Here is a 20,279-nt window from a genome sequence, read left to right as displayed (position 1 = left end):
ACGAGTTTCATCAAGCACCCAGATTTTGGACGCTAAAGTTCCAGATTTGGAAGATGCATATCTTTGAAAAATCCAGTTTCCTGATTGGTCCTCTGGTCAGGTGTTTGGTTCCCTTTGTTAACCCTTTACAGGTAAAAGAAACATTAACCCTTAGCTATCTGTTTATGACAGTGTGTGTGTGTGTGTGTGTGTTTTCTGGTTTGGGGGTTTGTTTTGGCTTTTTTGGTCAAAAACTTTAAAAAGTTTGTGGTTTGTCCTAGTGCGTAATGGGAAAAATGTCCAAACACTGATAAAGAGCGATCTGGATCAAGTGGGTGTGTGGTGGGGTGTTCAGTCCACACCAGCTCTGAAAGGGTTAAGAAGCTGATAAAGGACAAATTAGTGTTATAGGCCACACGTGAGGGGCTTAGTCTGGAGAAGCAACCCTGATTGGAAGATGAAGCTCAACTGAGCAGGTGTGAGCTGGGTTAGTATAAAGCCAAGAAGCTGGCTAAAGAAATGGTTGTTGTGAAGATGTCTGCAGTTGTTCTCTGTGCATTAGAGAGGGAAGGAGCCCAGGGAAAGAGTAGGACCCTGGGGAAGAGAGAAGAGTGGAGAAGAAAGCCTGTAAGAGGAAGGTTGGAGGAGAGAGCAGCAAGGTTGGGGACTGAGCAGACCTTGGCTGCATGTTGTAGAATCCCTCAGCTGGAATGTGGAGCAGTGGGCTGGCCTGAGTTCCCGTATCAGCCACTGATGGAATGGTATTGTCTGGACAGTGAGTTCAGTGAGAATCTACACCCTGGAGGGAAACCACATAGTGACCTGGCTAGAAAAAGGAAGCTGCAGCTCCAGGAATGAGAGAGAGGCCATAGAGTAAGATGGAATACTGTAGTTGAGAGACTGAATGGAGAGGCATCAGACCAGGAAGAAAGCTATTCCCCAGAACAGCCAGGAGGAAGTGCTACCTGCAGTGAGTGAGTACCCTGAGACAATATGTGTTTTGGTATTTGCAAACCAACGGTATGTGTTTTGGTATGGTTAAATATAAATGTATAAATCTAGGAACAAAGAACACAGGCCATACTTACAGGCTGGGGAACTCTATCTGGGAAGCAGGGACTCTGAAAAAGATTTGAGGTGCGGGTGGTGACTAATCAGGTGAAAATGTGTTTCCAAAGCAACACTGTGGCAAAAATGCTAATGCAATCCTTGGATGCATAAACGTGGGTATCTGGAGTAAGAGTAGAGGTTATTTTATTTCTGTATTTGGCACTGTGACCACTGCTAGACTATTGTGGCCAGTTCTGGTGTCAACAATTCAAGAAGGATCTTGGTAAATTGCAGAGGGTTCAGAGAAGAGCCATGAGAATGACTAAAGGATTAGAAAACATGTATCAAAGTATAGGCTCAAAGAGTTCAATCAAGTTGGGGAAGTTCTATGGCCTGTGTTATACTGGAGATCAGACTAGATGATCACAATGGTCCCTTCTGGCCTTGGAATCTATGAATTTCCTGATCTACCTTCTCTGTCCCACTCGTTATTTATTTTATATGCTTTTGTCACATCTCATCTCTAAGGTAAATAGTCCCCAATCTTTTCAATTTCTCCTCACAAGAGAGCTTTTCCATGCCTTTAATAATTCTCTGAATCCTCCTGAACTCTATCCTCTTTAAAATGGAGTGGCCAGAATAGAACTGAACAAAGTATTGTATAATGACATTATAATATATTCCATTTTATTTTCTATCCTAGTTTTAATGCATCCTACCATTTTGTTTGCTCTTTTGACCACTCTGCACATTGAGGCAGACGTTTTCAGTGAGCTATCCACAGTGATGCCCACGTGTTTTCCCTGAGTCGATACTGTTAATTTAAATCCATCATGATGTATTAGCACTTGAAAACTCTCCACTATCTTACACGTGCACACATGACAAAAGAGATTAGATTTTCTATTAAATTTGCAAAATAAGGGTAGAAAGAGAGTGGAGGAAGGGATTGTCCAACTTGTGAAATGGGATCAGAAAGGGTCAGCATCAGCTAATATCTAGAGTGCTCTGACACTGTTAAACACTTTCATAGTCTGAAAGGAAAGGTTCTACGTATACTTTGTCTGGATATACTTTTGCAGGGCAGTTGCAAGTATGGTATGTACATAAGTGTGACAGATTGAATCCTTATATTCACCCCTTTTTTTCAAGACTAGGATACATTTTAGGTTATAGACTAGTGGGAGGGATAGCTTAGTGGTTTGAGCATTGGCCTGTGAAATCTGGGGTTGTGAGTTCAATCCTTGAGGGGGCAATTTGGGGATTGTTCCTGCTTTGAGCAGGGGGTTGGACTAGAATGATCTCTTGAGGTCTCTTCCAACCCTAATAATCTGTGATTTTGACCAAAGTATGTCTCGTGAGGTATCACTTGAAAACTCATAATTTGCTGATCATTTTTGTTCTGGTAAAATGTGTGGCAACATTGTATGTAATGTTATAGTATTCTACTGTATTATATTACTAAAAACAAGTTCTGAGTCTGGGGGAAGAGTCACAAACCAGTTCCCCAGAGACAAAAGGTTAGCTGATGCCTCAGCTAGGTGTCAACAAAATCAAATGAACTATCACCTGATTAAGTGGCCGTTCTTTGGCAGGAAAGAGCTGGAGGTTCCCGTGCCCAAACATTTTCTGTCTCCTGAATCCCAGCTGGAGACGATTCTCAAAGAAGGGGGTGGGGAGTACAAAGAATGGGGAACAGATGCCCCCAAGTTATTCCTTCCTTTCTCTCTACCCCTAGCAGCCACAACACCCAAGGAAAAAAGAAACAGCTTTCAACTAAGGGAGGGATCCTGCTTCAACATGTAGTGAGAGAGACTTTTGCTTTGAATTCACTTAGCTTGTTAAGTTAGGTATTAGTTGCATTTTACCTTTTTATTTCTTTGTAACCAATTCTGACTTTCATGCCTCATTACTTGTAATCTCTTAAAATCTATCTTTATGTAGCTAATAAAGCTGGTTTAAATAAAACAAATGTTTTTGGGAAACTCCATTTGAGATAACAAGATTGGTGTATAGCATGTTCTGTTAATAAATGATGGACTTTATATGAGCATGTGTTGTCCAGTAAAGGGCTGGGCAGTGAAAAAACACACATTTCTGAGGGGAAGTCTTGGGACTGAGAGTTTGCTGGTGTTGCCCTGCAGGGTTATTCATGGGTGGCTGGCTACAACACTCATACAGTATAGCTGGGATTAATTGACATGTTAGAGGCATGTGTGAGCAGACCAGGAGTGGTTGCCCTGAGAGTAAAGCAGTGTAAAAGGCACTCCAGTTGGAGAATGGAGGGGACACAGCTGTTCAACAATTCAGATTGTACCCAGGATAATGTCACAATAAGGCTCTAGCAACATCCATCAACACTTAAGGGCAAGGACTGATGGAAAAACTGGGAAACACTTCTGAATCTACACCTGTGGCAGATTAATAGGGATCTGTCATCTGCCAGCTCCATTCTGTTTTGCGAACATTTGACTGTAAGCTGTTCTCTGCTCTTCACTTTTGCACTGTATCCTCCAGCTTGTGCTGGGACACCCAGGAGATGTCAGGAGACACACTAGCAGAGGGCCTAACAATGGGAAAGCCATCTAGAATGATCAACTCTCAACCTGGTGGACCAGGGGACTGCTTTTGATGTGGTCTCCGTTCTTGGATTTGTCCAGCCTCAGTAGCCCATACAGGAGTTTAAAACTGTTGCTGTTTGGGGTCTGAAATTTAAATTATAGCTTTCTTGAAGATTAGGTATTTCCAGTAGGACTCAAAAAGCATATATTAATAGAATTGGTAGATCTGTTGAACAGAAGATATTAGGCAGTCCATCTAATTTCAACACTACTTAATCATGTGATCAGCACCTGAGACCTTATTAACAAGCCCTGGAGGTCTTGCAGAGCTAGTCAGCACTGTGGGATGGTTTCCCTGTTGTACAAGTCTCATTATAGCCCACTTAGCTTTTATATTTTGTTTCTCTAGAAGTTCATTTAACAGGCAGCAAAATTACCCTAGCTATTCATTATTTATATAGTTAAAAAAACATTCACGTGAAAGGACACGGTCTTTTTTGCTTTAAATAAACTTTCATTTCATTTTGTATATCAGCAAGCAGTGAGTGCTAATGAAATGCTAAGAACCATATTATAAATTAAATGATACAGTTCTTCCTTGAGCCTCATTCTGCTTCCATTAAAGTCCATAGGAGTATTGCTGGAGACTGGTAGAAGTAACGTCAAGCCCCCTGACACACAAGCAATAAAATATACATGGGGAAAATAATCTGAAAGCTATACTTTAAAAAACAACTACTATTTAAACAATTAGCCCTGTTCATAGGGATGCAATGTGTCTTCAACTAATTTTAAATTGTTTTTGTTGAACAAGTGCTTGATACATTTCAATACAAAATAAACAAAACAAAACACAGTAAACAGCATCTAATTACTTAGGTCTTGATCCTGCGAGGTGCTGAGGACTGTGGTCCCAAGCTAGCAAAGCATTGAAGTGTGTATGTGTGTATGTGCATTTAAGCATATGAGTGCTTTATTGGATCAGATGAGAGCGCTTAGCACCTGCAGGATTGAGCCTTTTGAAAGTCATTAAACAAAAATCAACATTTTTAATTCCAGAAGTGTTGAAATGGGAACTTTTCTGACATTTTTCTAATTTAAATAACAATATCAAATCTTATGCTGAAATCAATATGATTTTGCCAACAGTTTTGATTTGGTCAAAATGGCATTTTCTGACAGAAAACAGTCAACTAAAATGTTCCACCCAGCTCTACTCCCTGCTTCCCTCAGTCCCCAACAGCCAATTGCCTTTAAGAACCACATACATAAATGGTGCTATGCAAATATGCAGAAATTACATAATCATAATAATTGTTCATAGTCACTGAACTACAACTCGTGTTTCCAACTTGTACCTACCTCTTCATGAAGGTGATTTTTTTTATACATTTGAGCAAACTCGCTTAAGCTATTTGGAAGCTAAACAAAAAAAACACATTTTCCCCAAAGTTAAATAATTCTAGACGCATTTCTGATGAGGGATGCAGCAAAACTGGCTGGAGTTTGAAATAAGTTTTTGGGCATGGACCTCACTAAGGACTAGTGCCCTTGTTTGGCTTGCTATAGCAAAGTGATGAGCATTTGAAAACTGCACACTGAGCATGTACTGCAGATTTCCTTAAGTCTACAAGTGCATATTTTAAAATAGCTACATTAATTGCACTAGACAGATCGAGTGACTAGGTCACTGCACTGGGAATCAGGAGACCTGGGGGGTCTCATCACAGCTCTTCAGCTGACCTATTGTGCAACCTTGGGCAAATTACTTGACCTGTTGTGCTTCTGTTTCCCCTCCCACCTCTTGTCTGTCTTGTCTTTTCCGAGTATAAACTCTTCAGGGCAGAGGCTTTAAACACTGTTTAAAACAATCGGGTGCTGCTTTTTGCAGGGGTCTCTAGGCGCAATCATACAAATTAATAATGAGGCATGTATGTGCATGTAGTTGTGCATCCACATGGTTCAAAGACATCAAACATATCCCAGGGAAGCCGGCAAACCTTGTAAACTACACAAGTAGCTTTGGAGACAGGTACCTACTTATTGTGCCAGTCACCACTGTTGCTGTAATGCCTGTGTACAAAGGCAGGCCTTTAAAAACAGTAGCCATTAGTATGAAATATTATTAAATAAATTTGATCCCTAACTGAAGCATTGCTATAAATAGAGCCAGTTCTGAAATATAAAGTCTCCTCTGTCAGATATAATAAATATAATCAGAGACAGACTGTTGATTAGAATGCATTACATTAGAAAGCATCCTTTTTATATCTATTTATAGGGTCTATATCATGTGACGGTCTATAAAGCTTTTCCAACCCAGTTACACCACAGTGAACAAAGCATTAGAAACACATTCCAGTAAGTGCACTAATGCCTGCCTCTAAACAACAGGAAGTAAAAACATTCACTAGGAAAGAGATTCGTTCAGGTATGCTAACTGAGCCTACAGAGTGACATAGGGTTTGCTGTGGTAAGTTATATAGTTAGCTTTTCTGTGAGGTTTTTGCTCTTACTGTATGGTATATGAATTTGTATTGACAAAGACATGTTTAGGGCAGATGGCCTTCAGTCAGTCTCTTCCTCTTGCAGAAATGACTCCTTGCCAAGCTCAGCAGTTTTCCCTACAGCAACTTGAGGGGAAATATTTCTGAAATATGATTGTGGCAGAAACAACAGACTTGTGCTTTGCCATATTTGTTGCATATTTAACTCTAACTAGGAAATACGGAAGCAAATATTGGTTGACTATTGTGCAGGTAGTAACAGAATGCATAACAGCTAAGTACCTTTAGGCTAATGTAGTGCGACTATTGACCAATTCATGTCCTCTTAAGGTAAGTTCCCTATACCTCAATTCAAGTGCTATCGAGGGTTTCATTTTTAAAACAGCCTCAACTGGGGCAGATTGGTAGTCAAGTGGCAATGCTATGCCAGTGATTTAGATCCTACAAGGAGAGATCGTTAAGTTCAGTTCCTGAGCCTGGTGGTTCACGCCTCCAAGTGCATGAATCAGCCAGGTGTGCTGCCAGGGCAGTGGGAGCAGTACCTAAGGGGAAAGAGCACCTCAAAATGCTCTCTAGCAAATCCCTTTGGGGTACTGCTTAGAGCAGTTCTAATTGGCTCCAGAGGGAGGGCTAGAGAGACAGTATAATACAGAGAAAGCCCTTTCTAGTGATGTTGGGAGAGTAAAGGGTTAAGGCCCCAGTTCAGCAAAGCACCCAAACACATGACTAGCTGTTTAAAGGGCTTGGCTGAACTGGAGTCAAATAGATGTCAGCAGAGCACTCAACGAAAACACTGTCATACCTTGCTGGATACCTTTAAGAAAAACCTTCACAGTTCCTAAGCTTAGATAAAGCTTTCTTCTTACCGTTCTGTCCTATAGCATAGCCGTGCCATCTTGGGACTCATATTACAGGTGTCTGCATTTGGTAAGAGGGGCTATGTACGAGTATGGGGCAACTTATGATGATGATTCTTAGTCACAATATCTTTCAGACAGATCTGAATGTATCAGATGACGAGTGGACAACAGCGGAGGATAAGCGACACTAAACGACAAGTAAAGTCACTTGCTAAAGGAATGAAACTTGCTCCAGGTTTTACATCCTTCTGCTATATTAGACCCCAGCCGTGAAAGTATTTCTGGAGCACAGGGCTCTCTGTTGGGAGTAGCACTGGGAGGTTAGACAGAGTGGGAAGCAGCATGCCACTTGGTAGTAAATGTTTTCAGGATCAGGCCCTTCATTTGGCCATTCATGGTATTGTACATTATATTTACATGAAATATAGTTTGACATTTTGAGCCTGGTTCTTATTTACACTAAAACAGTCCTCTTACCATAAAAGGGCCTGACATTTGGCATAAATATACATCTACTTCAAGGCCCTTTAATACTGCCAGAGTTTAAATAAGAATTGGACTGTTGGTATCAGCGTCCACAGATGGTCAGTCACATTTCTCAGCATGGTTTTGTCTGCTTGACACACCTGATAGACTCCTTATTTCCCAGTGTTCTCACTCATATTTGTGAGCAGGGCCAGTCCCTGATGTGCACTGTCTCTACGGTATGTTTAATGATCGTGTTGCATTTTGAGTTTCTGGTTAAGATGGCTCCAGGGTCAAGGAAACAGATAGATTCAGATGAAAGAATGCATGTCATTCCTGATTCACACAGAGAAATGGGATATACCCAATAGGATTGCTTTCTATGGATGCTGGTGGGGGAGGGGTGAGAGCCAGTGTAACACATTCCCAGATCACACATACATTGCTTCCTATCAAGGGTTAGAGCATAGGCACTGGCTCTGTGTAGAGGGCAAGCATGGACTTGCTCTGCTCCAGGAAGAGCCCAAGGAAGGATTGTGCCTCAGGATAGCGCTCTCTACTCTGGCTAATTCACTTAACTCAGTTCTGGCCTCATTTGAGGCAATATGTGCTAGTGAGGTACATCAAGGGAGCAGTTCCTGTCCTCTCCAATCTACAGGGACTGCAATTACTCCTGGTGTCATGGGCAATCTGGTCCCAAATAAGGACAGGGCAGGTTGATGTTGAGCAGCAACAGAAATCTTCCATGGGATCCAAGCCTGCAGCAACTGGAGTCAATGGCAAAACTTCTATTGGCTTTAGTGGGAGCATGACTGGGTCCTTGCTAGGCAGCAAGCTCCTCTCTGGGCCCAAACTCATGGGAAAAAAAAGGTGGTGGGATCTGTATTTGTTAGCAAGACAGGAGAACAGAATGTCTCCATTTTACTAGTAATTCCGTGACACCCCAGCAAACTGTCACGAGCACTAGCAGCATCCAGCAGTTGAGTAAAGGAAAAGATCACTCAGGAAGGCAGCCAAAGGGACAGACACAGTTCCAGATGCTGCCACTGATATCAAGTGCATTCCAGCTGGCATATGAATCCCTGCAGCTGCCAGACATATCCCATGTGGAATTAAGGGTGCCTTCCAATACTGGACCAGTGAAAGAGAAAAAAAATCAATAGTGGCAGCAACAGGAGGAAGCATTGCCAAGTTAGGACAAAAATAATGTGTATGAGTCAATTGGCTTTGTAGTTTCTTTTCTTTGTAGATGAAGCTACATTATGCCTTCAAGAAAGGAAATCCATATGTCCGAATGCCCAGAGCAAGATGCTGATATCATTAGCACTGCTGTAAATTTGGATTAAACTCCATAGAACTCAGATGAGTTACTCTGGATTCATGCTGGTTTAACTGAGAGAAGAATTTGGCCCATGGTGGTAATCTCTGACAGTTGTAGCTTTACCAGGTGGGCAGTTAGTGAGAAGGAGGTTGTTGATTTCGATATTCACTTCAGACTACAATAGAAAAGTAAGCAATAATCAGGAAGTACCTTTTAGAGATCCCCTGTTAATCTAGGATCCCAGACTTCTGGATCAGCCCAAAAGCTATGATTCACTGGAGCAAGTTGTGGTCTGCTTCACACTGCTACAATATAAGCTTCCACTTCTTAAATTATACACTCTTGTCTGAGGCCTGGTCTACACTACGCGTTTAAATCGATTTAAAGAGCGTTAAATCGATTTAACGCTGTACCCGTCCACACTACAACGCCCTTTATATCGATATAAAGGGTTCTTTAAATCGATTTCTGTACTCCACCCCGACGAGAGAGGAGTAGCACTAAATTCGGATATAACAATTCGGAGTATGGTTTGTGTGGACAGAAATCGACGTTATTGCATCCGAAGCGGTATCCAACAATGCACCACTCTGACCGCTCTCGTCAGCAATCTGAACTCGGATGCAACGGGCAGGTAAACAGGAAAAGCCCCGCGACTTTTTAATTACATTTCCTGCTGCCCAGTGTGGAGCTCTGATCAGCCACGGGTCGCATGCAGTCTCAAATCCAAAAAGAGCTCCCAGCATGCAACCGCTATGGGAGATACTAGACCTGTCGCCGTATGGGAGACAATCTGTTGTATCAGAGCTCCGTTACAGAACACGAAAATGCCAAAGCGTTTGAAAAAAAATCCAGGATACACAAGCGCTGCGTGAACAAGTGTAACGGGAAGCAGAGACTCAAATGAGCTTCATGCGGGAGGGAGAGGGTACTGAGGACTCCAGCTATCCCACCAGTCCAAACAGTCTCTGAAAAGTATTTGCATTCTTGTGAGCTCCCAATTCTGTAGGTTCAAAACACGTTGTCTGGCGTGTTCAGGGGAACAGCTTCAGTTTTCCCCTCCCTCCACCACATGAAAGAAAAGAGGAAATAAAAGCAATCATTCATTGACTACTTTCAATGTTACCCCTATGTGCACTGAATGCTCTGCTGGTAGACGCGATGCTACAGCATGAATAACAATATTCACTCCTCTCCTCTCCCCATCCCCGTGGTAGACAGTGCTGTAGACTGCCCACCATCCTCGAACCCCATGCTTATAAATGCTCATTATGATGGGAATGATTCCTGGTTACTCCAGTAGATAGGAAGAACGGCTATAAGCATCTTCATCATAGCAAGTGGGGGCTTCAGCCCTCCGCCTTTTCCAGTGTAAAGAAAGAGGGTTCCGTACTGCCTGACTGTATAGCCCTGGAAGCTGCCTCAAGTCTCTGTTTCTTTTCCTGCATTCTTTATAACTTCATGACAAAACTGGTGGGGACACTCCCACGTAGCCCAGGAAGGTTGGGGAGGAGAAGACAACAGGTGCGGTTGTTGGCAGGGGCACCATGAATACTGACACAGAGCAGCTGTGCTTTCTGATACACTGGGTTCTCTAATACAACTTGCCTCTTATTCTAGCAGGACGGACCTCTAATTTTAGAAAACCATAACGGAGGGATTGACTCAGTCCCAGTGAGTCAATCCAAGTTTGCGTTCAAAATTTTGAGCCAGGGGCATCATGAATAGCAAGCGACAGTACAGAGAGGAGAGATAACCGCATCTCATTGCAGTTTACTCCGGCAGTAGATGGTTACAGAACGACTGGTAACCGTCTCGTATCATTGCACAAGCAGTGAATGCTCGCTGTGTAGCGCTGGGTAGCCTCTCTGTCGCGGCATCCAGTACACATCGCTGAACGGGCTCCATGGTTGCCGTGCTATGGCGTCTGCCAGGGCAATCCAGGGAAAAACGGCGCAAAAGGATTGTCAGCTGATGTTTTCCCGGAGGAAGGAATGACTGACGACATTTACCCAGAACCTCCCGTGACAATTAAGATTCAACCCTGAATTCCAAGGGGCGGGGGAGACTGCGGGAACTATGGGATAGCTACAGAAGTGCTACCCACAATGCAACGCTTCAGAAATCGACGTTAGCCTCGGAGCATGGACGCACAACGCCGAACTACTGTGCCTAGTGTGGCCGCATGAAATCGAATTTATAATATCAGTTTTATAAAACCGATTTTAGCTAATTCGATATTATCTCGTACTGTAGACGTGGCCTAAGTAAAGCAGTTTGAGAAAGCTTAAATCTATTTTTATCTTAACTAAAACCTTAGGGATATTTTGCAATGAATTTTAGTTAGAACACTTAAGATTTTTCCACTTCTGCTCAGTATAACAGCAGGGTGTTTACCTTCACCTGTCTTGGTGTAGGGGTGACTATGGTGTTGAAATAAAAGGCCCCTCTTCCCTGGGAAGAGCAGTTAGCCAAACTTTAAAGCCTTGCTGGGCTGCTTCTCTTAGGATAAGAAATCAGCTATATGAGTCAGGTATAATCTTGAATGTAATCTTTTTTTGTTTATAAAAAATGTACACACAGTCCTGTTTCCCTGAACAGGGTAGAAATAGCGTGACCATCCATCCCATTTTGGCCAGGACAGTCCCTTTTTTAAGCCCTGTCTGGGCCGTCCTGACGTTTTTGGCAAAACTCTGCATTTGTCCTGCTTTCTCTTGCTAACTCATGATCTGTTGGCAAGAGCAAACAAGACAAATGCAGTTTTGCCCAAAAAAATGGGATGTGTCCCCTAGCAGGGCACAGAGGAATGTGGGGGTGGGGGGGCAGAGAAGCAACGCCAGCCCTGTACGGGGAGAAAGGGCTTGGGAGAGGGGCTGGGACAGCCCTGTGTACAATGGGTAGAAGGGGCCTCAGGCTGGCCCCACATGAGGGGAGTGGTGGGCCTTTGGCCAGCCCCATATGGTATCCCAGTTTCCCTTTGGGAAAATATGGTCACTCTAGGTAGAAACAAACAGCAGGCAGTTTCCTTGCTCAGAAATCCCCAAATCTGTCACTCTAATGAGGTCTGTGTCCTGCAAATCTTATCTCTCTACTTCCTCTCAGGACCACATTCAGAACTCCTCCAGCACACACAGCGGCAGCTCCAGGCACCAGGCTCCAAGCACGTGCCTGGGACGACAAGCCTCGAGGGGCGCCCTGCCAGTTCCTGCGAGGGCGGCAGTCAGGCTGCCTTTGGCGGCTTGCCTGTGGAAGGTCCGCCGGTCCCGTGGATTTGGCGGCAATTCAGCGGTGGGTACGCTGAAGCCGTGAGACCGGGGACCTCCTGCAGGGGCGCCGGTGAAGGCTGCCTGACTGCAGTGCTTGGGGCAGCAAAAAAGCTGGAGCCGCCTTGAGCTCACACAGCCTGCAATTGATATCCTAGTCTCTATGCCTGCAATCAGGAAATTCCTATGTCCACACAGCTTACCGCTGACCTGCCATGTAGCCTATTGCCTTGGGGACGGGGGAGGGGAGCACTTCCATTGTCTGCAGCTGCTTGTACTACATAATAGGGCGTCATGCTTTTTCTGTTGAGCCAGCAAGAGTTTGGCATACCTTGTGTCCCAGAAACATCTTCATGCCAGCCGGTAAGGGGGCACAGAAGGGATGTATAGGGGTCACAAAGATCTTTTGTGTCTGGTATTTACAAGGTGCTCTTTTGGCGAACTAGAGTATAAAGTCTCTAATACTAGCCTGTGTCACATTGATTATCAGTATGAAGTCAAAACACATGTAAGGATGTTGTGTAAAGAGTTAAGTATATACACTGAAAATCACATTCTTAAGGTCTATGTCTAGAGACTGGTCACCAGGAAAGCTGAAAAACAAGCAAGAAATGTTTATCTTGCTATTTACATGTAAGTATTGTATGGCTTACAATCGGCCTCCAGTCACCAGTCTGAACCAAATGCTGATGGATTGTGAATTTCTTCTCAAAGTTAGGTAAGAGGAAGAATTAAACAGTGGAGGGGTTGGGGAGGGGAGGAATGAGGAGGACTCTTTCTTGAGGTGCATATGAAAGGTTTGTTCTGGTATATTTAGGGGATGAAGAAGACAACCTAGGAAGTAAATGGCCAGCCTGTCTCCTCCAGGCTTGGTTGAACATGCTGGTGAGAACTTTGGGTGACACAAGCTTCTTTATACAGGAGGATAACTTGTTAGTTAAGTTTAGTCTTTATAACAGTGGTGGGCAACTGTAGCCCGCGCCACTTCTCACAGCTCCCATTGGCCGGGAACAGTGAACTGTGGCCACGGAGAGCTGCGGGCAGCCGTGCAAATATAAACAAACTGTCTGGCGGCCTGCCAGTGGATAACCCTGAGGGGCCGCAGGTTGCCCATCACTGTTCTAGAAAGTGTTTATGATTTTTGTTTTATGTGTAACCATTGCTTTCCAATGCTCTTACTCACTATCAGTTGACTATCTATTGGGTTTTTTATTTTGTAACTTAGATCTATTTACAGTGAAAAACAAGACTAATCTGCTGGTGTGTAGTGTTCCTTTGGGAACAGCAGGCCTGCTAATTCTGTGAGCGTTCTGTGGGTAAGGGACTGGACACTACAGAGAACATTTCAAGGATTCTGAGTTTGGTGTGTGTCTATTGCTAACCTGTAAAGAGCATAAGGCCTGGAAGGCAGTGCTTGTCTTGCCAGTGGCAGGTGATTTGAGGGAGCTGACAGGCACAGACGCGAAGGGCAAGTGGTGGTGAGGGCCTCACTACCATGAGTACTCCTGGGGAGTGTTTCTCACCCAGTGGTTTTAATCTGTGATTGTCTTTGGATCCAAAACTCCTTAGTACCTTTCATCCTATCGATACATTTTCCAAGGATTAGCCTGATTCCTCTGAAAATAAATGTCAAAAGATTGATTGAGAACTTTAGGATTTGTATTCCCAAATGGATCTACAGGCAGCACCAGTGCAATAAATCCCAGATCTAAGCATAGCTCAAGGCTCTAGGGCTCAATTATTTAGGCTCCTAACTTCTACTGGTTCCAAAAACTCCTGTTGAGGATCTGGGCCTGTCTGTCTGAAACAGCAGATGTTGCACTTAATCCTGTGTACTTGTATCAGCTTTTGGACTTGTACATGCCTCTTATTTAAGGCTGCTCACCTCCATAGCCAGCTGCTAGGCAGCACCAAACATAGCCCATCTCTGGCTCTTCTCTTCTAGCTTATGTTGTACACCTTTGTCTAATTGTTCGTAGGTTTTTCTGTATTGTGTTAAATGTTTCTTTTCAATCTTTGTTTATGGGTTCCCAGCTCTCTTTTTGTTTGTTTGCTAGAAAAATTTGTCTCAATTCCCCTTTATTACCATATTAACTTTGTTAGCCATCCTGTGCATAATGACAAACTGCTTTCAGGGAATTCATAATGGATTCCAGTGGAAGGAAGGCAACAGATTGGTGGATGTTAAATTGCCAGTAACGAGGGGCACTGGCCAAAATCTTTCCCCAAAACTCAAATGGACTCTGAGCTAACAGCTTTTAATAATGCTTTGTAAGAAAAAGAACTCTTGATATTTGAAAGCTTTTGATTAGTTTGTTTTTTCCATTATTTTCATTGTTCTGTCTAATGCCTGAGGCTCTCTCTGCTTCTGCCCCTGAGGTATTTGTAAAGGGTCCATCACTTAGCATTTAGGCATCTAATGAGTAATTTCAACAAATCGTTGATTGCTTGTCTATGAAGCAGCTATTCATTCTGATTCTTCTGGAATATCGAGGGTGCAGGTCTTCAGAGAGTGAAATCTCACATCTGCATGTGCATGTACGCACACACACCCCGATGGAGTGGAGGGAGACAGGCTTACTATTAGGGGCAGACCTTCTCAAAGCAATTCAGCTTATAGAGTTTTGCTTTTAGATTCAGTTTTTGAAAACTGAAAACCTTAATACAAAAGTTTTCAGGTTTCAGCTTTTTGTCACAATAAACCTCCAAAATCTGCTCTGGAAAATACATTTTCTGAGCAGCTCCCTCTACTCCCCTGTGTCCTGCTTCTTTGTTTGCCAAACCTCATTCTGACTTGCAGGGCCACGTCTCCTGTGTGGAAAAGACTTGAGTAAGGCTGATATGTGACTTTGGGAAGATCAATTCCACACTCTGTGCACTAGATGTTCCCTGATGTGAAAAGAAAATGACACTACCCACCTCACAGGGGTGTGCTGAGGATTAATTCATTAGTGTCTCTACAGCCCTTTGAGCTACTCAGATGGAAGGCACAACAGAAATACAAAGTACTATGATTATACCCACTACATTCCCCCAAAGCAGCCTGTTTCAAAATGCTGCCAAAGAAAAGCCTGACTGGATCAATGGCTGAATGGGATGCTCTGCCCTCTAGTGTTTGGCTAACAACTAAGAAGTTCAAAAAAGATTGCAGTGGGTGTGTAACATTTGCCATTCTTCCAGATCTGATATTGGATCTGATGTATGTGTTGGAAGAGGCAACTTTCCCTAATCCAGCAGTATTGTTTTCATTATGAACTGTCTTCCAAGAACAACACTGCAGCTTGCTCTGCTTTGAGACGGCTGGCTCTGAAAGCTTTTGCACAGTGCAATAGGAAGGTGGAAATAATACAAATATAAAAATGAGCAAATTTCATTTTGCTCCAGAGCTTCAGGATTTCAATACTATAGCAATTCTACTTATATTGCATTAGGGCTAAATGGCCTTTATACAAACAGAGTGCCACATCATTACAAGTGTTGCATGAGTGAGAGTGAGGGCTGGTCTAGACTACGGGGGAAAATCGATCTTAGATACGCGACTTCAGCTACGTGAATAACGTAGCTGAAGTCGAATATCTAAGATCAGATTACTCACCCATCCTCACCGCGCGGGATCGATGTCCACGGCTCCCCCTGTTGATTCCGCAAGTCTGTTGGGGTTGGTGGAGTTCCGGAATCGATATAAGCGCGCTCGGGGATCAATATGTCGCGTCTAGATGAGACGCGATATATCAATCCCCAAGCAATCGATTGTAACCCGCCGATACGGCGGGTAGTGTAGACGTAGCCTTAGTGGTTAATACTATGGGACTGCAAATCATGTCCGCTGGGTTAGATTCCTGGTCATGCCACTGACTCAAAGAAACAGAGGCATTTGGACTGGTATAACAGGGGAAGGGGAAGCTGGATGAGTGACCAGGGAAAGGAATAGCCAGAGGAAAGGAACAAACAAGGGAAGATGGTGGTTGTTAGAATGGGGCTGAGCAGGGGGAAGGGAGAGAGTTGAAATGGCAGAGTGAGGGTGGAAGGGACAGAAAGAAAATGGGGCATATGGAAGTGGAGAGAAGAGGGAAGGATTTGAGAAATGGCTGGGAAGGAGGTCTGACCTAAGAAGGAAAAGGGTGGAGGGAGGAATAGGGAGAGAAAATGATTGGACTCAAGGGAAGGATATTACGGGTACAGAGAGGGAGGGAAATGGATTGGGAAGGAAAAGAGAATGGGGGTCAGATGTCAAAAAATGGGAAAACAAACTCATTGAGGAAATTGCATCATAGGCTTAAAGATATTGAGGGGGTCAGATGGAAATGGATAGGCAGAAGAGAAACGGGGCTATAGCTACAGTAATGGGAGGAGAAGCATAGAGGATGAAGAAAGATGGTGGGGACAGAAAATGGGAAAAACAGGAGAGAGGAAATGGAGGGAGAGAAAATGGAGAATTAAAGATAAAGTGGAGGGTTAAAGAAAAGGGAATAAAGAATGAACCAGAAAGAGCAAGGGAACACAGGCAACTTTACAACAGTTACATCTGATATTTATTCATATTCATTCCTGCTCATTTCTTACAGCTAGCGCTCAGGATATTAATTTTCTGCTCCTAGCACTCCGGTGCTCTGTGACAGATGAGCCCTGCTTGTAGGAAAGTTGCCTCTAATATGGAGCAAAATGCCTGCAAATTGGCATATTTCCTGGGAGACACCGGAGATATGAAGAAAGGGAAACAACAGATTCTTCTGCAAATACAATAATTATAACCACATGTCCACATATTAGTCAAAGGCATTTTAAAAATTATTCTAGTATTTGTCATTTTAACTGCCACTGCGGAGGAAAAGGAATTTATTATTGTAATGAACTGGATGGTGTGTATTTGTACCACTGGCCTATACTGCATGGAACTACAACTGCTCGTTTGTGTCATAGGCCTTATGCTGCTAATAGCAAATTGAGAGTATTCTTTACCTCATGTAGTGTACAGATCTGTGCATCAAGGGCCTAATCCAAAGCCTGCTATTGAAGTAATTTTGGACTAAGCTCTGAGTTGGAGGATCTGATTTCTATCCTTGCCCACTAACATTCCAAGTGCCCATGCTATGCAATGCACTGATAGTTACTAAGTTCTTAAGCGGTTGTGGGTTTATATTATGAATGCAACGGGCAGACACAGTGGATTAGAAATGACAGCTGACCAATCCAACAGGCCTGGTGGGGGACTGTGAGTAGGAGAGAGCAGGGGCATATGTGAAACAAGACATTGAAGGGATTCAGTCTGTAGACAATTACAGTGATTCAGGGAGACAGACAAGTTTAGGCCTTTTGAACGCTTAAAGGAGTCGAGCAGTGTATGTCCATTCTCAGTGTGCTCCACTGAGGTCCTGCAGTGGAGAATCATGTTGGCAATGGATCTGGCTGAGAAATGTCAAATTTAGAACATTTCCAACACAAAACTGCACACATTGTTCATGAAAACATTTGTGAAAAATGTATCCCTTTTTTCAACCAGCTGCAGGTGTCAGTGCCTCTCCTTCACCACTCAGAGAAACTGTCACCCACCTAGTACCCTTGAGAACAAGGTCCTTCTCACCTCCTTAGCAACCCTGCTAACTGCCAGACTATCTCACCACTTCCTTCATCACACTGAGAGCCTCATGCTCCCCAGCTATTTCTCCTCCACCATCATGTCAGCCCTATTGAACTGAGTTGCTCCATTTCACTTACTTCTCTGCCCCAACCCAACCTGCCACTCCAACCTACCTGCCTACTGTAAGTGAAGATGAGAGGACAGGCTGGGGAAAGAGGGAGTTCTGAAAAGGGAGGAGGCTGGAACAAGAAGACACTTACCGTGTCCTCATTAAAGCCTTGACCTGCCTTGCATCTCACTCGCTAGAAGTCCTCCTTTCATTTCATCCCTTCCACAATCTCCCATCTGTAAATAAATTAGCTTGTTCCTAGGTGACATTCACCTGGAAATTAACTAGTTTCCAAAAGATTACGGTTCCTATTTGGCATCTCCCATTTCAAAAGTCTGAAAAAAGTAAGGGAAATCAGAATAAAAAGGCCCCAAGTTCCCCTGTCCCTAGCTGAGATATTGCCACGTTCTCAGAGAACATACCCTGTAGATATCGTCAGTGCTTTAGAAACTAATCACCATGGCGCAGCTTTGAATGTCCCACTTTGTGAGTTTTACAAGTTCCCTAAATGCTATTATTTTAACATTGGTTTTAATCTTGAATATGCTTTAAAGCACTGAGTGGTTGATCTTCAAATGTTTAATTCATAATTTATCCTATGAATAGGGTGTGGGAAAGAAAGATCATATAAAAAGACAAATTTTGCGGCAATTTTTATGGAGGATTGGTTCAGTTCTTCAGTCACTGTCTAGAGAAATACTAAGCTGAAATTCCATTGGAAAATATTGCAAAGAAATAGAGAATAGGTGTGTGTGTGTGTGTGTGTGTGAGAGAGAGAGAGAGAGAGATAACAAAGAGATGACAAGCTTATCTGAGTGATTACATTGCAGAAAAAACTCCCAATCATGGTACAGCATAAATGATCCATAACCCTTTTTCATAACCATTGTATTGTGGTTTTCCTAAAGGCTACAAACAGGCATATTGCCAACACCACCAATCATAATTTAGGACTTTTGAGCATAGGCTGTTTATGATGCCTGGAATGAATGAAGTCAACAGATGGTACCATCAGCTGACTTGTACTACAAGACACAAATTGCTCAAAGGTACTTCTCCAGTGAGTAGAATTATACTGCTATGGAATTACTGTATGTTTGTTGTGTTGAAATGATAGTTTTAATAAGTACTAGCAAATTTTATAGATAATTACTCCTCAGTATTTAGAATGTTGTTTGTTTTATGCTGCAGCTAGTATATGGAGATTCAAATTTTAATGTTACCTCTGAACCTCATTTTCCTATTTTAAGAAATATATAAATAAATATGTATTGAAATATATGACATATGCTGTGGAAGAGAATATATACAATGAAAACATTCACCAAGGCAGTAGTTAGAATCCAGTTTCCAAAAGGAAAGAGGTGCAGCTAGAATAATGCTAGCGTGAGGACCCTGGGATAAATATCTTTGTAGAAAGGGTTTTATACTGTAAAATTCTGCATTTAGCAATCACTTGTAAATCTTGTTTGAATGTGTGTTCATAGTTGTACTTGTATTGAGTGTACTTTTGGTAATAGATGTAGCAAGTAGGCTAGTTGAAAATTTTCTCTCAGAACTTTTATTTGTGTGTTTGATTAAATGAACACTTTCATAGAAATTGTCTGATTTCCTTGGAAAAAAAAAGTTTAAATGGAAATTTGAAAACCAGAAAAGAAAAATTTTTTCAAGAGCTTTTTTTGGTTTAGGACTGACCTCTTTTTGACATTTAGCCAAAATTCGCAACCGGTGGGGGAGGGTCCAACTTTTTGTTTTTCAAGCAGTTTTCAATAAGTTCTAGTACCAAGCATTGTGTAATTCAGGACTGTGTGAATAACTGAGGTTTTTTTTTTTCCCATCCACAGTTCCAAAAAACTGGTGGGGAGTGTGTCATCTTGGGTTGACCCAAAATCATAGAATCATAGAATCATAGAATCAAAAGGTTGGAAGGGATTTTTATTTTTAAAAACTTTTTGTTGAACTGAAATGTCAGAAAAATTAGGTTTGGATTGAACTAAACATTTTGTTACACCTAAAATGAAATCTTTGCTTTTGATTTCAAGTTTTTTTTACATTTTTTTTTATAAAAAGGAAGGACATCTTGAAATAAAAAGTTGGTTTGAATTGAAAAATAAAAAGGTTTCACTTAGAAAATGTCAAAACAAAATGTTTAGATTTATTTTTCAGAATTTTTTAATGAAATAATTCAGTGAATTTAACATGAATTTGCAAAATGTCTCAGCTGACTGAGAAAAAGTTTCAGTTTAAAAATTTCGTTCATTGACTGGAAGTGGAGGAATGGCAGCTATCTCTTTAAGAGAGGCTGAGGCACTTTTATTGCTGATGAGAAATCCAACTGCCTCCCTCTCTAGCACGGGGAAGCTCCAGCCTGTAGGAAGCTCCATTAAAAGACCAGTCAGAACTCATGTAATAAAATTATTGTTCAAGGGCCAGATTTTCAAATGGCCTCAGAACTTTGCAACTCCCAATGGGAAATCTGTGGTCAATATGCTGAGCTCCTTGAAAAAATCTCTATGAGAAACAAAAATTCTTCCTTGAAGGTGTGATGTTAAGCCACTTCCCAGCATATAAACTGTACTAAGTGAA

At 42.5% G+C, this 20,279-nt stretch overlaps 1 long non-coding RNA gene across 1 annotated transcript in view; it reads left to right on the top strand.

The window, feature by feature from the left end:
• Nucleotides 1-1,682, top strand: part of LOC142046575 (uncharacterized) — an 8,504-nt gene extending 6,822 nt beyond the window's left edge. The window contains exon 3 of the long non-coding RNA XR_012655533.1: nt 155-1,682. This is a non-coding gene — a long non-coding RNA (uncharacterized LOC142046575). The remainder of the gene's footprint in view (nt 1-154) is intronic.
• The last annotated feature ends 18,597 nt before the right edge of the window (nt 1,683-20,279 follow it).

Source organism: Chelonoidis abingdonii, chromosome 3, assembly GCF_003597395.2.
Source record: "Chelonoidis abingdonii isolate Lonesome George chromosome 3, CheloAbing_2.0, whole genome shotgun sequence".
In the NCBI taxonomy this organism is placed as follows: domain Eukaryota; kingdom Metazoa; phylum Chordata; order Testudines; family Testudinidae; genus Chelonoidis; species Chelonoidis abingdonii.
This window is presented reverse-complemented; position numbering and strand designations above follow the sequence as displayed.